Consider the following 17,273-nt stretch of genomic DNA (forward strand, 5'->3'; position numbering starts at 1 on the left):
GGACAAGAAAGAGCCCTAAGAGAGTATACGTCGCTGATGTGAGTGTCACGATGGGGGCGTAACCAGCGCACTTGATGATGCGATTTATGTTGATATAGGCTCGCTTGGGCGCTCCGTAATAAAGTTTGAAGTTTGCGCCCCTCTTGTGTACATCTCTTCCTTGTCCGTGTTTCTTTAGCGCAGCCATGCATTATGTTCCAAGTATGCACCAACTAGCCCAAACGAAAGCGTTGCTGCATCAAAAAGCCTTCGCGTGAAATACGCGTTCATGCATCACGACAAGCTCAAGAATAATACATAAACCAATAAAAACGCCGCAATTAGCACACGCCGGAAGTGACGCATATCCGAGAATGCACCGCTCCTTGGCATGACTTCCGAGGTTATAATAACGCCCTCGGCGCGCTGAAAAATCGTGCATGAGATGTGCTGGGACTTACGCCCATATCCGCTAACCACCTGGCGTCGCATATCTACTTAACTGTCTTCGTACACCTGCGGAAGCGCGAAGTAAACGCCGCCAATGAACACATTATGCAATTATACCGGCCCTATATCTGCAGCGTCGCCAAGATTGCTTCAACAGTATGGGCGTCTAATCTAAACCAGTTTAGGCGTAGAAAAATTTATTGCATTTGGCCTTTGATGGCAAGATGTTCTAACTCGGTCTGCCTTCTAACTATCCTTAATGGTTCCTGGAAGGAGAGAGGTAAGCTTTATTTTTAACGACTATTAGTAATCCGGACCGTCGCTGCCGGAGTCTATAAGTTTTGGTGGCAAGTGAAATTGTCTAGACACGCTCATTTGCATGCTTGATATAGGCTGCCGTCAGTGGCCATGGAGTGTATACAAGGCGCAGCTCTTGTGCATATGCGAGCAGCTATATAGTCCAGCTCTACCGTGTGTTAAGGAGCAGGGGACGTCGAAGGTTATTCAAGCGAAGCTTGGTATGAGTTACAGATTTTGGTGGTGGCGGCGTTGTACGTGAAAAACCCGGCGCCGTCGAGTGTACAGAATAAAGCCCTCGAAGCTGCTCTGGTTACACGCGTATTTGTATGCGCCGTTTTCGAATAGCTGATGCTCTCTCGATCGTGAGCTTGTCGGCAATCAGCCGTTTCTGATATGGCAATGTGATCTTTTATCCAGGTAACTTGTCATTTCACGTTGCCACATGTCATTGTTGCCTGGATATGAACGCATGACCGTCGTTGCTGCCTGTAGCAACTGAAGTATAGCGCTGCTAAGCCTATGTGTGTGTGTGTGGAGGGGGGGGGGGGAGTTCGATTTCCGGCATGGAAGAAGGAAAAAGTTGGGAGGGGGCATTACGTCATGCGATTGGAAGAAAGAAAGTATAGTAGGGCAGGAAAGCACACTCCAAGCTACAAATGGGGACAAGCTTCGCTTGTCCCCATTTTCCCGGTAAGGGAAGGGTTCCTGAATTTTCGCAAGAGGACTGCAGTGAAGTCAAGGCTGTTTGCACCTGTTCTTTTCTCTGTCTTCACGCGTGGAACACGTTCCGCAACGATTCTCTCTTTCTGCCCCATCGCTTAGAACACCCTGTCGGACGTCAACGAGCAAATAATTCTACGCAGTTCCCATTAACGCCGATGACGTCTCTCCGCTCGAGTGATTTCGCAGCTGCTGCGTGCAGTCGCAAAATGCGTAAGTCACACGCGCAGTTGGAGATGAGACGGAAGGCGCCTCAAGTCGTAGTCGGCTGCGTTCACGGCGGCGGCAAGTCCGCGCGGCAATTTTGACTCATGGCGCAGGTGTGTGAAACCAACACAGCGCTGTCATCGCGCACGCCTGGGCGCGGCGAGCAAACAAGTGGCCTGGGCATGAGTCGCCAAAGACACGGGCCTGCAGCATTCGGAACAGTACAGGAGTGCTGGTGACGTCGGCGAATATCATTCGCCGACATCACCAGCATGCAGGCCGTGGCCACGGCCTGCGCATGCAGCCTCCACAGGGGGCACCTTCTTTCACGTCTTCCCCCTTAAACATAATGCGTGCCCGTTGAGGCGTTCGTAAGCGTCATTTCCTCTCCCTAGCCACAATTATTTTTTTCGTAATTCGTAAAGCGTCACGGCCTCACGGGGTGCACAAAAATGTATTGCACTAAAATTGTCCGAAAGAAAAAATCTGGAGGCGACCCTAATCCCTCACTTAGTTCCGGGGTAGCGCTCAGAGGCCACGTTGAAAGTAGCGCGTGGTCGAGATCAGCTCCGCCAGGTGCCGCTACAATCCCAGCTGCTCACAATCTTTGAATGACCTCAATCAATAATCTTCACCAATTATCCTGACAGTTAATTCGCCCGTATCTTGAGTAAAGTCATGCTCCGAAATCGTTTGTATCCGATGTATCCCTTAACTTAAACGAGAACCATCGATTTCTTCTTCTTCGAAGACATTTTTAATCAATATTCGGAAGATCGGAAGTAAGTGCTCGACCGGAAGTACTTGGAAGAGAAATAAGAGTGTCACTTGGTGCTCGTGCTACTAAAAAACGTAAGCCAACCCTATTGAAACGTTGCATTTCAGTATATAGGTTGTGTGCATACGTTTTCCGTACGATTGATTCTTATAGAAGTGCATTATGGAATTAATATAGAATACACTATAGAGATTCCATAAGGTTGTGCAGAAAGAATAGAGAAGCCGGAAATTGGCATACAAAACGTTTCATTATGGAATTCTGATGCTGGTAATCAGACTTCCGTATTGAATTACATTGTCGAAACCGGCCGGCCATTGGCCAACTGCACTTATCGGAAAGAGATGTCTTGTGAATTCAGTGGCAGATTGCATTACCATTGATAACTGTCCTATGGCAAGTAGCATTTACAAAAAAAATACAATTGTGAATTCAGCCCATGCTTAATACAATGTCGATTACAAGGATGGAGGATGCAAGTATATTCTTGAGGGAGTAGCGTAGCCAAAACGTTTTTTCGGGGGGGGGGGGGGGGGGGGGGGGGGTCTACCATATGTTATGTATGTTTGTGCGTGCGTTTGTTGAATCCTCCATCTCTCCCCCTTCCCCATGGCTACGCCACTGTCTCGAGGTGGCTGGTTAACTTAACTATACAATGCATTTTCCGACTTTAAGTATAGCATAGACACAAGTTATAAAAAATTTTATAACAGAGGTGGCCTATGGCTCCTCATGTGCAATGTGCGGTAGCACCGAGATATTTCTGCTCATTATTTTTTTTCTCTGCTAACTCCGGGAATTATCGCTTACACTACAGTTGAATTCCTCAATAACGAAATCCCTCAAGAGCGAAATTCTCTCTGCAACGAAGAAAACTGGCGCCCCCGGCGAACGTCCATAGATTTCAATGCTTTAGTCCTCTTTCGACAGTGAAGAGATTTTTAAAAAGCACTCCCGCAATAACGAAAGTTTCACGTAGTGATCCGCAGCATTTTTTTTTAACCCATGAGCTAGCTGGGAACCGAGAATTTCAAAAATGCCAGAGACGGAAGCGGGATTTTCTTCTGCAAGCAGCGATGACCTGCAACCACTGGCTGAAGCATGGGACTCGCTTCGCCTTGTCCATGGGGCGATAGACGCTGTTGAACTGCACAGCTTTCTTGTGTGCTGATACCGACCTGATCGTGCATGAAGAGTTCAGCGACGACGCTATCATCGAAAGTGTGCGCAAATGTGCGAGTGACTGCAAGAGTGAGAAAAGCAACAAAACGCAAGTTAGGCAAGTAAGTTACCGCGGTTCGAAGTCCTTGATGCTTTAGACATCATTCGCACTCTCCTCGGCGTCCACGGCGACGAAGATGCTATCCAATTACTAAGCTGCGAGCCTCAAGCCGTCAAGCTCCTTCAAAGCAACGTGAAACAGAGCAAGATCGATGACTTTCAATAAATTTTGGTTGTGCGAAGTAACTGCAGGTGTGCGTATTTTTATATTTTCGCGACAACGAAATTCTCACAACGAACAAAAATCGCTTCCCCGGCAATTTCGTTATTTATAGCTTCGACTGTATATAAAAAAAAAAAATGCTGCACGCTTTTGTGTTGGAAACTTGGACAATATAATACCTCCTAGTGAGGTTCATAAGGTAATAATGTGCAGCGAAGCGAAGTTAACTCATAACGTCGACCAAATATACTGCGCTAATTACTTCGCGAGTACGTGTTTCCTTTTCTATCTTTTTTTTATTTCTGTATTCGCTACTTGCAACTTTATACAGGCGAGTCCCGATTATCAGCAAGATCTCAATCATGCAAGATCTCACTCTCAAACGCACGTGCGCTGGCATAGATAATGACTACGCCTGTGAAATGTGCGGCAGCGCAAAGATGATTCTGGGTTTTATTTATGTACCAACATACATAAAAAATACTCTCCAGACATCTATCTTGGCAACTCGGACAAGGGTGTGCTGTCAGAGAAGAGCAGGTCTCAAGATGCGAGCACACTTCCCATGCAGTGCGTACGCCAGAAACGCTATAAACTACGCTTTTTATGGGCTCGGGATTGTCAGGGGCACGTATTCCGAAAGTGACTTTTTTTTATTTTTAATCACGCCACCTTGTATACACACAAGGGCAGCCAATTAAACCTTTGCTCTGGTTGAGTTCTCTTAACCATTTTTTCCGTCCTCTTCAACTTCCGACGGTGAGCTGCTGGTGAAATACGAAGGCACAACAACCGCGCACCATCTCCAGCGAAGCGTTAGTATAAACGAACTAGCTAATGGACGCTCCCATGCATACTAGCGAGGAACCTTTGCGCGCCTGCGCTCACATTCACAAAACTACCCTCGTGCACATCCGTTCGTTCAGCACATGTACCGGACATCGGCCATAGCCGAGAAAACGGAGATGAAAATGCGCTCCAATGGCGTTAATTTGTTACAGTGAAATCAGCTGGGACGTGGCCTCCGTGGCCTCCGAGGCCACCAGCGCGCTGCCGGAGCAAATCCCGGAGGCCGTGGTTGGGAACGTATGGACCGTAATTCGCAGAACTTTTCATACGCCATCTGCGTCTCGCCACCGTTGTGGTCGCCGACCAACTTGATGCGCACGCCGACAGTACAGTGATTGTTGCTGTTCAAACAGGAAATGCGCTAAGAAAAAAAAAATTGAATATGGACACCCTGCCCCATAGTTCCCATGACTGGAATCCACAAACCGCGCTCGCAAGGCTCTGTTATGGTTAGTCCGAACTTAGTCGGAACTATGTGTAAGGAACACTGATATATAGCCCAGTAAATGAAGAAAACAAAGTCTCATCGCTATGACGGTGCATCATGTGTACGTTTATAACGAATGTCAGATACAACAAAGCTTATCTCGTGTCAAAAGCGACTCTGAATCAGATATAATGAAGTTAGAACGTCAGCCATTCGTCGGCTGTCTTCGCTCACAGCATTGGTAGATATATTAAAAGCTACATTAAATTCGGCCATTGTTGTACCTTTCGACATCTTGTGACCTCCGATTGGCTGATGCATGTCATCTACGACTTCTAAGTGCGTAGCATTTAGAGGGCCCGCCCGGCTTATCGTCCATCCGTAGATCTCGTGTGGCGTGATCACGCTCAAAATCAAGTGGTCGATACACGCCCAATACAAAGCTAGCAATGCTCAAAGCCGGGTTAAAATAAACGAACAAGATCTAAAATATTATAATTAACAGAAATAACCAAGAAGTAATCGCTATAATTAAGATCGCTAAGAACGCTTCGGAAACAAGCGGCTGACACCCGCGCCGCGCAAGAGAGGGCGCCACCGCCTCGCTAAGCGCGCGATTGCTCTTCCCAGCCGGTGCAACTCCGGCGCCTTTGTCGCTGCATCTTAATGGTGGAACAACCTCACGGAACTCGCTGCAGGCGGTTCGTATCTCAACTCCCGTAACAAGCAGGATGTCGATGAAGCGCAGCGAAACGTCGCGCGCATGTCGCACACCGAGCTTGCGAATCTCCCTAAAAAGATTCTGCTCGGGCCGGGGAAACCCTGCATGCTTACCTCAGACATTGACGTCATCGACGGTTCGGTAAGCGGAGCAGGGGGAACTCTACGAACGGGAATCGCTGGATGCCCGTGCTAGGCACTTACTCATGTTTCACAATAGTGGCGCTGCATTTAGCGCAGGATGCAGAACTAGACCAATCGCTACACAAGAAGGACATTAGCGCTGGATTTGAACTACATTTTGTTTCTGATTGGCTCCAAGAGGCAACAAGGCCCAATTTGAGTGCGACCGTACTGTAATCGCTCGCACTCTTGATAAGTACTCTATATTCTTCGACGGAAATTGTTGCGATCTGCTTTTATCGCTGAGACTACTCAAGAAGAAGTAGAAGAAGAGGAATAACTTTTATTGGGGGAAAGGGAAGGGGTTTAGGAGCTGGATAGGCGGGGCCCCATGTCCGAGGCTCCACTGGCTTGTGCCGCCAGCCAGAAGAGGCCCAAAAGCGCCAGTTGCATCTCCGAGTGCGAGCTAGCGAGGAGTGCCTTCCATTGCTCCAAAGAGTTTTTTATTCCATACTTATGCTGTAAGCGATTGGGGTTATTTGGTCGTTTACTGCAACCCCATGCGATGTAGTAGAAGGTCGGTGGTGAGTAGCGACACCACGGACAGTCGCGCCCATACAAAGTTGGAAAAATTTTGTGTAATCGCAATAAATTTGGATAGACCCCCGTTTGAATTCGGAGGTACGTGGCGTCTTTCCCTGTAAGAGATTTGTTGAGGGTGCCATATATCTCTGCCGTGTGCATCGCTGATGAGCAAGAATCTCACGCGTGAGGCTTGGCTGCCTCGAATGAAAGCCGTTCTCAACAGGCAGCGGGGATTTGGCAGCGGTGAAATCTTTGCAAACCTAAGACAGTTAGCTTTATGTTATAATGTTACAGGCTCTCCACGAGTTAGTCAACGCCGTACAACATGCCATCACAACTTTCTTAACGTTGTAAGGCTGAGGTGCACGGCCGTACCTTCCACATCATGTCCTCACACGCAATTCATATAGCTTGCGAAACTTGCGTCGCGCAATGTGCAGGGTGAGAACCAGTAAACGTGACAAAGCCGCCTTGGCTTTTCTAGGCTTATGACTAAGTCATCAAAAGATCATTGCTGCTTCTGTTTTTTTTTTCTCTCTCCCTCTTTCTCCGCCTACTTTCCTTCATTAAAAAACACTTTTCACCTCGCTACGTGTACACCGTGTTATTTTTAATCGTATTCTTCTCACCGGAAGGCGACACAGGAGGAGCAATATAGTCCGTCACATTAGAAAACACCAACAATTACAGTGCTTTGTTGAACTTTGTATTAAAGTCGCGCTAAGCCTAGCTGCAGCGCATAGCAGAGGACGGGCGCTCAACGCGCTGAGAAACCTCGCTACGACTCTTTTTAAGTGATGCTTTGAACTGATTTATGTGGCGTCGTAATTTCGCACTTTGCCTAATCTTCGAAAAACTTGCGATCGTTAATTCTTCTAAAGGAAGAAAGAAGTCGGGGCGCTAATTTGAGAGAGATAACTAGACGGTCGTCGTAATAAATAATGGCGCGAGAATCAAGATGACTCTTTGAGCACAGGTAAAAAGAAAAGCAAAGCACAAACAAGAAGAAAGAAAGAAAAGCGGAAGCGGAGATGAAAGAGACATCTGCGGACTACACTTCCACGCACTCGAAGGTGAGGCTTCAGTCTCCTGGAACGTTTCAAAACAGCACCACCCCCCTCCACTTCCCCCACTTATGAAGCCGTGGCATAAGGGTCCTAGTGAGTGCGTTCGCATGCGCACGGTTGGGTTGGCGTTGGGTGCGCTCTTCCTGCCGCCTTTCAAGTCATGCGCTGAAGCGCGCCACGTAGGGTGCGCTCCCTTTTATGATCACATACGGGCTTCGCCCGGACTCGCACATTTAGCGCCGGAGCGACCGTTGGGCATGGAACAGACACGAACGAACGCTTGCACGTTCATTCGCGGCCCGCCATACGCAGGTTATACAGCCGGCCGTAAGTGTACATGGTGCATCGAAATCATTTGTATCTGTCCACTGGGGCTATCCATGCTATACCAAGCGGACAGGCGCCACGCCGCGTCGTCATGCCTTGAGCAGCGGTAGCAACAGCACCATGCCGGCGTCATTTACGCCCCGTAGCTTAAACGTCGCCCGAGAGATCTGGAACGAAAAAGAAAGCGTCCCGTGATTATCCACTTCCGCGCAATTATGTGCAAGCCGGCACCGTTTCTCTCCTATCCGATTCCGTTTATTTCTTTCTCTTTATTTCCTTTCCTTCTCACCCCAATGTGCTTATAGAATGCGATGATTCTCTCTCTTTCTCTCAGTTCTGGTTACGTACAGCGAGTTAACCTCGTTAAGGAAACAGCTCGTATAATACGAACAGCGTCCAGGTTCTCGCGGCAGTAATTCGGCACAGTCATGCGACTCGCGGCGTTCATCTGTGCGCTATACTTCTCGCACATGACGGTATAAATGCGGAGCCTACGGGAGGTGGCGAGCCTCCTCCTATGGCCGTTCTTCGCATGCATAAGTCGTTAGCTGCGATTTCAGTGGGCGTCCGTCCGTGTCGACGCTTGTCAACAGCGGGACGTAATAAATTGCCTCCGTGCCGCGCGCCAGAACGTGACAGTCGAATTTAAGACCTGTACCTTCCTTCGCGCACTTCCAAGAAGCCCCGCGTTTTGTTTCTGTGCCCGGCCGCCTGTGGCAGTGTTTGGCACTGTGTGTTGTACTGCGCTGCGTGTTCACGGATGCGTGTTAGTGAGCGTCTCTATTGTGGACTGAAGGAGGCTTTGGCACATGAGTTTGGCTCCGCTTTTAGTGTCGTTTGTTATACTGGACAGGCGACGCTGTGACGTAATGGGGATGACTAAGCAACTTTTCGGCTCGGTGGTTTCAATTCAGAGGTGGCAGATATATGAGCGCGACCTGTATATCTGGTGGCTTGGCATAATTGTGTTTTTACCTACTATGGATTCGAATTGTGAAAGCTCCGGCCGGCAGTCTGAGTTGTTGCTATTGTTTCACAAACTGGTTGATCCCGACGGCAGGGATTGTCCACACTATAGTTAATAAAAAAAATGTACACGTTACCGCGCTTCCACGATGCACACCAATCCCGACACTTCAGGAAGAGGCGCAACTAAACACCAATGACCAGTTGATTTGCCAACGCCGTCAAGGAAGGAACCTCAGATCATCCTTTCTGCAACCTTCTGCTGACTTAGCGGCATACATGGGCAGTCCGGTGCCTGTCTCGCCCCCTTCAGTAGACAGCCTTCCATCCTGGAATCACCGACAACTCACAGGCAATAATAAACTCATCGGCCGCCTCTGAAATCCACTCCCTCGTCCAACGGCTACCTCCCGGTGCACCCCGTATATGAAGCAGGTGCCGCACTCCCAACAGACTCACTGGTGGCCTATACCGATGCGAGCTGCACGTACAAACAGGTGGTTACGTCCACCGTGGTGCCAGGGCACCCAAACTTATGTGCCAATCGTTCGTACCGTCCAAGAGCTCCGTTCTCATCGGTCAGTGCTGAACTTCTACCCTTACGAGGCGCAACAAACTTGGTGATAGCGGCTTCCGCGTCGTTGACATCGCTTACAATAATACGCACTGACTACACATCGGCCATAAAGGAGGTCCACAAGGTATACAACGCCCATCCTTTCGTAGACGAAATACACCGCATAACTGCACAGATGCCCGGTCAGCTTCGGATACAGCGGATTCCATGGCACACTGTCTCTGCTCACATGCAAGCTGACACCGCCACCCACAGTGAGTTGCCACTCACTCGGAAAGCACCTTTTCCAAGTGATCCCCGTGGTGATTTCCTCCACCGCAAGGAGTTTCTCCGTCGCACGAGATTTAATTTCACCGTGTGGTTCAAGACTTGCCCGCCTGGAGGAGGTGGTGTTGCGGAGACTTCGCGTGCGGTTGTCACTTACTCTATCTGTCACATATGCATGGCCAGAACATCTCCTTGGACCATTTGGGTATACTTGCTTATACTGTACAATTGAAGCGTCTGGGGCTACCATCTAGCACTTGTTATGGACATGCCAGATACGACGGTGCTACCTGAAAACAGTGGCCCTTCATTGAACGAGACCACCTGACTATGATTCGTGGTTTTACGGGCCCAACCAGAGCACTGTTGATGTATATCGCGGAAAGTGACCTTCATTTGTATATTTAATTGTGTATGCCGTCGAGTAAACTTCTTTCAAGTTAAAAAAAAAGAATGACATAACGTTATTAAACACCACAAAAAAAAGAAAGAAAGCAAAAGAGAGACGGAAGGATGAAACCTGATGTAAATGAATAGTGAATGCTCTTTCAGAAAGAAGCACAAGAAAATTACAGAAAAATTGTTCCCTACGGTCGGTAACACTGTCAGCATATAATCTTCCAGCTGTGTCAATTGATTTCGGAGAATAGAACCGTGGCTTGCACCGAACTGAAAAGATATAGAAGGGTAACTCACAGGTTGCCTTATGGATTCGCCTTAGACGACACGAAGACGAAAGCCATTCGATGCGGCTATTTTATCATCATCGTCATCATAATCATCATCGGTGCTTGAGAGGTCACGTGGATAGCTGCCGTGAATTCTGACGCGAGTCACGTCAGAATTCGGACGAAGGCCGGTCCCATAGCCAAAACGTAAAAAAAAGAAGCCATTCTCTTGTCGACGTGTGTCTTGCTTTCCTTCACATCCTTTGCCGGCAGCAAAGAAGTAGCTTTCTGCAATTTTATGCGCGCGCGCACACACGCAGACACACACGCACACACACGTACATACACAGAGTAGTACACACACGCGCGCGCGCGTTTATTTTTACTTTGTGTGTCCCAGAAACATATATGTCCATCAAGGAAGCCACCCTTCAGGAGATACCAGAAGCAATATGTCAGTGTGCCGCTTTTGCGGTAGATGGCGCTACGCTCCTTCGATCGACTCTGCTCGCTTTGGTAGCGGATGGGCTCCAACGGGCGTTGTGTGGGTTGGGTACGAAGGAGGCGGATGGCTGACGGCATGAAGCGACACAAAATACATAAACACGTAGATTTACTCCAAATATCGCGTTTTGCTTTTATTTTCATTCTCTCTCTCTCCTTTTTCTATCCCTTATTTCTTCACCCCAGTGCAGGGTAGCAAATCGGGAACTCCCAGCTGGACAACCTCTCTTTCGTCCTCTCTCTCTCTCCACGGCTGTGAAGTTTTAAAGCAATGTTTGGTAACAAACGTAAGGACATTTTTCTATAGCACATTTTACATCAAGCATTTATGTATATTCGCAGGCAGGGTTGCCGATGGTGGCTACTTTTCGCCAAATTGGCGAATTTGAGAGGCCCGTGGCGACCTAAAATTATGAATGGCGACATGGCGAATTTTTGGCGATATTCAGCTTAGGTCTCCACTGAGTTATGCATCCTAAGCTCAGTGCCTTCCCAACGAATGAGCGGCACTATTCTCTGTATTTTTCTGGGTTTTGAGGTGCACATTACGCGCCGTTCTGTATGTCCGTCCTGCAACTCGTGTGTATCTCCCCAATTCATCTAGATGCTTCTAATCAATTCATCTATATTCATCTAAATGCTTCAGAGCTTCGCTAAAGTTTCGCTTCTGAAGGGGCTAGATGACGGGTTGGTCGTGTGTTCCGGCCATTTGTTCCGCCAAAGCTCCAACTATTCTGAATAGCTTGGCGACCTATTCACCGTTGCAGTATCCCCTAATCGAGCTCGTATAGCGAAGATGGGCGGATACGCGGGTGTTCGTGCAATAAAAACTTATTTATTCAGGCATTTTCTACTGTTCTCGGTGAGCGTGTGCAATGAAAACAATTGCTATATGACATTTTACAATGTCTACCTGTTCAATTATAACGCAGCGGATTGACGCGGGTAGATATAAGTGATTATATATGAAAGGGACAGTGGCGTCCGGTATCATATTAGTTCACACTGAAAGGTATAAGACTCACTAATGAACGATACCTGTAAGAATTCTGTCTTACTACTTTCAATAAACCTGTTAATCCTTTTTTTTTCATATGAGGGGATGTAAAGCTGTCTACAAACAACGCCTTCGCGGCTTTCGTCCAAGGTTTACCACACTTTTACCTTGGAAACGAGCGGACAGGGATGGAAGGATATCATGAGCGTTTTATCCTTTCATACTTGCGCCTCCGCGCACATCTTGCGGCTAGTCGGAGAACCAGGTGCACCAAGCACTCCCATGGTGAAGGGGCGATGCGCCTGGCATTGAGAAATGTCAAGATACTTTAAGGGCTTTGAATGGCACTGTATTCTACGGGGCTATACATCAGTGAAAATTCCTATTACTAGGATATGCCGCACACATCTAGAATGGCGACTTTTTTGGCAAAATTTCTAAAAAGATGGCGACTTTTGGCGACTTTCTGCTCGTTGTTTGGCGACATTTGCTCGAAAGTCAGTGGCAACCCTGTTCGCAGGAGTGTCACTTACCGCGGGTAATTTCATGTGCACCTGCCCTATGTCCCCAGTTGCAAGAAACAAACAAACAAACAAATAAATAAGCAAGCGCACGGAACGACAACAAACACAGTTGTACAAACAGTCGAACTCGGATATATCGATTCTGAAGAGCACCACAGAAGTAGGGGTGTGCGAATAGTGAATTTTGCAACCGAATCGAATACGAATCGAATAGTGATGACACCGAATCGAATACGAATACTAATCGAATACTTTTCGAATAGTTTTCGAATAGTAAGACAACCATTCTCAAAACGGTCCTAGAATTCCGCAGCGTTTTTTTTTCTTTTTTTGAAAGAAATACTCACGAACTTTCACCGAAGAGCATTGCGCTTATGCATATAGCTAAGGCGGTAATGAAACACATAAACCTGCCATCGCAACATGGTCCTCGGCACCGAAGGCATGTAGACATCGGTGTTGAAAGCTGTATCTGCAAGAACAATTTATGCAAACACAACCCTTGCATCTATTGCTATTCATGAAGCTGAATGCAGGTGCATCTTCACTTATTACAAGATGAAGACAGGAGCTGATTAATGCGATGCAGCTGCAGCATAGTAAAAACTGAGTGAATGTGGAGCTTTCATAAAAAAAAACGCCTTCATTCGGTAATCAATATAGCGTCGGTAGACTCGCAAAAGCTTGGGCTGCATGCATACTGGTAATTTAGTGATTAAAAGAAGAAAAGTGGCCTTTAACTGTTACAAAGTTTCATTGTTTCGGGGTTCTCCCGTCAGCGCTGATTATTCGAAAACTATTCGAAAATATTCGGTATTTCGAGTATCTACTATTCGATTCGAGTACCGAATCGAATAGAATGCTATTCGATTCGTTATTCGAAATTTGCGAATATTCGCACACCCCTACACAGAAGAGTTCTATATACAGATAATTCTATATATAAAACATATTACATACCGAAAGTATAATCAAGAGGATTTTACAACTGCTCGATGATACACAATAATTCGTTGCATGTGGATTTGAAAGACGCGGGTTCGACTGCATTGCCTTTGTTTGTATAGCACTTAATGCGTACCGATTGAATGTAAGTTCGCTTCACGTATAGATTCTAACACGTCCATTGCATCCGCACTTTTTCTTTATCTTTGATGTACTGCTGCTTCGGTTTGTTTCCTTCTACTTATACCTGCAAATGTCATTCACTTAGCAATAAGAGCAGTAACGGCAAAGCTTGTGGAGGATGTGGTGCTTGCTTACTCTCCTTCACACATATATATATATATATATATATATATATATATATATTATTTTTTCGGGGGGGGGGGGGCACTCATATATTTTGGTGCTCGTTAAAGAACCCCAGGTGGCCAAACATAATCCGGAGTCCACCAGTACGGCGTGCTTCATGACCATATCGTGGTTTTGGCACGTAAAACTCCGGAGTTTAATTTTAGTGTGTCAACGGTACACGGATCAATCGAAAAGCGGCAGTGAGACGACAAGTCATTCAAAATCGGCGGGTCAAACTGCCCCACAGTGCTAACTGCGCGTGGACTGTTGAGCTGCGTAACATATCTGTCTTTCATTACTTTTACTTGTTCTATGCACAACACTCTAAACCCTGTGCAATATATGAAATGATACGACGCATTTCGTGGGTGCGGCAGCTTGACAACGTTATGAGTACTAGAGGCCCTTTGGTTGTTCCTGCGCTCTGCAACTCCGTGCAATCTGAAGTATTACGGCCTCTCTCTTTCTCTCTCTCTAAATTTGTTATTTGTTCGAGGCATTCCTCTTAAGGCCCTAACGGGGTGAATACGATAAGCGCTTCTTTCTTTCTTTCTTTCTTTCTTTCTTTCTTTCTTTCTTTCTTTCTTTCTTTCTTTCTTTCTTTCTTTCTTTCTTTCTTTCTTTCTTTCTTTCTTTCTTTCTTTCTTTCTTTCTTCTTTCTTTCTTTCTTTCTTTCTTTATTTATTTGCGCGTGAACCTATGTTAGGCATACCCGACAACATCAATCTGGAAACCTCTGCTTTCGCATATCTCACAACCATCACAATTAACGGGTCGCTTTATCACCCGTATATGGAAGTTTTGTTGGTATACGACTATGCATGCTGTGGAGGAGGCCGTTGTGAATTGTACATAGAAGCGGCAATTGTAGTCCCGCCAAGGTCTTTGGCTGTGTGGACGAGAGGAAGGGCGAGCGCAGACGTGTATACACTTGGCCTTCCGCGAAGATAATTGAGCCCCTGGCGCCTTGATGACTCCCGCGGCTGCAGAGTCTTGCCTCGCCACCAGCGGACCCGCACGGGGATGCAGACGCGCGTGTATGTCCCATATGTAATGGTGCGCGTCTATAAATGAATCATTACGCATCCGGGAAGTGGTTGTGAGCTAGCCCACCGCCTCGGTTAACGTGGTGCCCGTATACACGATGCAGACAGGAATCGAAGCATTCTGCGTAGGCGACTATACCGTTTTCGTTCCAAAGCAAATGGGCTTGTGTGTATATATACGAATGTGACTGAAACACCTTGGAGGCGACGGTTGCAACGCCTCTCGAAGGGAACAACGACAGAAAATAGAGCTTCACTGTAAACCACTTTGCGCCCTTAAGGTGGTTTCAAGCAAGCAAAACACCCTTTTGCCTAACCAAAATTTGCAAAAATTAGGGTGTAAGGGTGCTTTTTTCCCCCAAAGCGCCTTTAAGGGGTGATGTTCTGAGTAAAACACCCTTTAGGAGTTAAGGGTGTTATGGGTTATCGAAACACCCATGGCGCATACCACAGCGTGCCAGATGATAACTGGGACTCGCTGATTAAAAAGTCGTTGGATCTTAGGCGAGTTTAGCTTAAAATATATCTTTCTTTTAGGGCTATCTTCAAGCATACCATAACTTTACGCCTGTGCTCTTCATGTTTAATATTCATTTATACAGAACAGAAATATCCCCACCGGCACTGAACGGCGGCTTATGAGATACTACAGCTATATATACGAGATGGTCAGAGAAAGGCTGTGTAGCGAGAGCGCTCCGTCCATGAGGTATTTTACAATACGCTATGTTGTGTGTACGATTTGGCGCGTGCGTGCACCTTCTATGCTGATGTCATCTGTGATTGCATGTTCCTTTAGTCCTGACTGGTAGATTTTATATTTCACATTTTTTTTAGTGATAAGGGTGTTAGGCCAGTGGCAACACCCTGTAGTATGAGTGTTTTCGTACGTGAAAACACCCTTTTCCTCGGGTGTAAGGGTGTTAGTTATAGACACGGCAAAACCCCCTTAATGGTGTTAACTGGTTTACTGTGTTCGGTGTATAGGCACCTAAAAATGAAACGAAAGGATGGCAAGGTGATACCAACGGCGGATTAGGATAAGTTCGCGAACTATTAAAAAGTATGACCACATTCGCACACATTGTTGAAGCAAAATGGGAACTTAAACGAAACTCCCACTCTATTACGTCCGGCAAAGGCGTAAGCTCATATGCATACACAACTGAACGGCTACGCAAACATGTACACAATTGTGTAAATATATACATATTGAGCACTACCATTAAGTCCAGATGTGGAAAGAAGGCAAGACATGAAGGGAGATAACGAGATTCAGTGAGAAAACACAGGAGAGGCCCGCGTGACATGTATATGACATCGCGTTGTATATGACTGCTGGTTTGGCGATTAGTGCCTAGTTAAACCAAGTTATTACACAATGCTCGTTGCCGGTAATTATCGAAAGCCTTCAATCCGGGAGAGCGCGCGTGACTTTCTTGCGTACGCTCGTCGCGCCCAACCGCCGATGGCTGATTCGTTGCCCTCATCATCGCCTGTCCCGCGCCCAGAAGATGTCTTATTTACTCCTCACGTTGCACCGAGCGAGGCGCGCTTCTGAGTGCGTGTGCGCGTACGTTCGAGTACGGTCGACCTTGTTTATTGCCCATACGTAGTCTACTGTCCCAGGAAAGCGGCACGCATGGCAGTGAGGTTCGGTGGATGGGGGTGACTATAGAGATGATGACAGGTTTTGCAGATGGAAAAAGGAGCGTATATAACGCCCTCCGCTATTCCTTCCTGAGCGCCCTATACCTTCCCGCTTTTTGGTGCGGCCTTTAAAAGCAAAACATACTCTTCGTGAAAATAATCAAAGACAATAACAACAACAAGGTTTAAAGAAAGGACGGAAAGCAGTCCACGCTGCAGTTATAGTGCTGGTCGGCGCCCATTACGACGATGAAGAGGAGGAGTCTACAGAGGTGCAAAAACTCACCTATAGTTCTCTGTGAAGTCGTCCGGTGAAGATTTGTTTCCTCCTGCAACCCCTGCCGCCGCCAGACAATGCCCATTCGCACGCGCGCGTAACACGCATGACCCCTCTCGAAAGTCATGCGCGGGAAAGTGGCCGCGCTTTTTGCCTCGAAAGTGAAAGCGACGGAGAACAACATAACACAAGAAACAAACTAACAAAAAACGTTGGGATAAAGCGAAGGAACGGTAGCATGTATATACGACCCGCGGATCGCTTCTGTGGCCAACCAAGCGTGGTTGATAATTAGATTTGAACGCTCGGTGACGAAAAGGAAGGAGGCGTGCGCAGGGAGGTGTTGCTGAAGGATTTATCTCGGGTTTTTTTTTTTTCTTTCTTTCTTTTTTCTTTTTAGTGGATGGACTGTTCGTGCGGTGGTCTGCTGCCTGTGCGTGTGCGCGCCCGGTCCGTTAGCAGCGCGCCGTTCCTTTTGCGGAAGTGATCGCTCAAAGTCGCCGCCGGATACGGTACCGGAACGCT

The 17,273-nt window shown here is 47.1% G+C and overlaps 1 long non-coding RNA gene across 1 annotated transcript in view; it reads left to right on the forward strand.

The window, feature by feature from the left end:
- Nucleotides 1-17,273, forward strand: part of LOC119394002 (uncharacterized) — a 143,825-nt gene that overhangs the window by 125,383 nt on the left and 1,169 nt on the right. The window lies entirely within an intron of this gene.

Source organism: Rhipicephalus sanguineus, chromosome 5 (assembly GCF_013339695.2).
Source record: "Rhipicephalus sanguineus isolate Rsan-2018 chromosome 5, BIME_Rsan_1.4, whole genome shotgun sequence".
NCBI classification, from domain to species: Eukaryota; Metazoa; Arthropoda; class Arachnida; order Ixodida; family Ixodidae; genus Rhipicephalus; species Rhipicephalus sanguineus.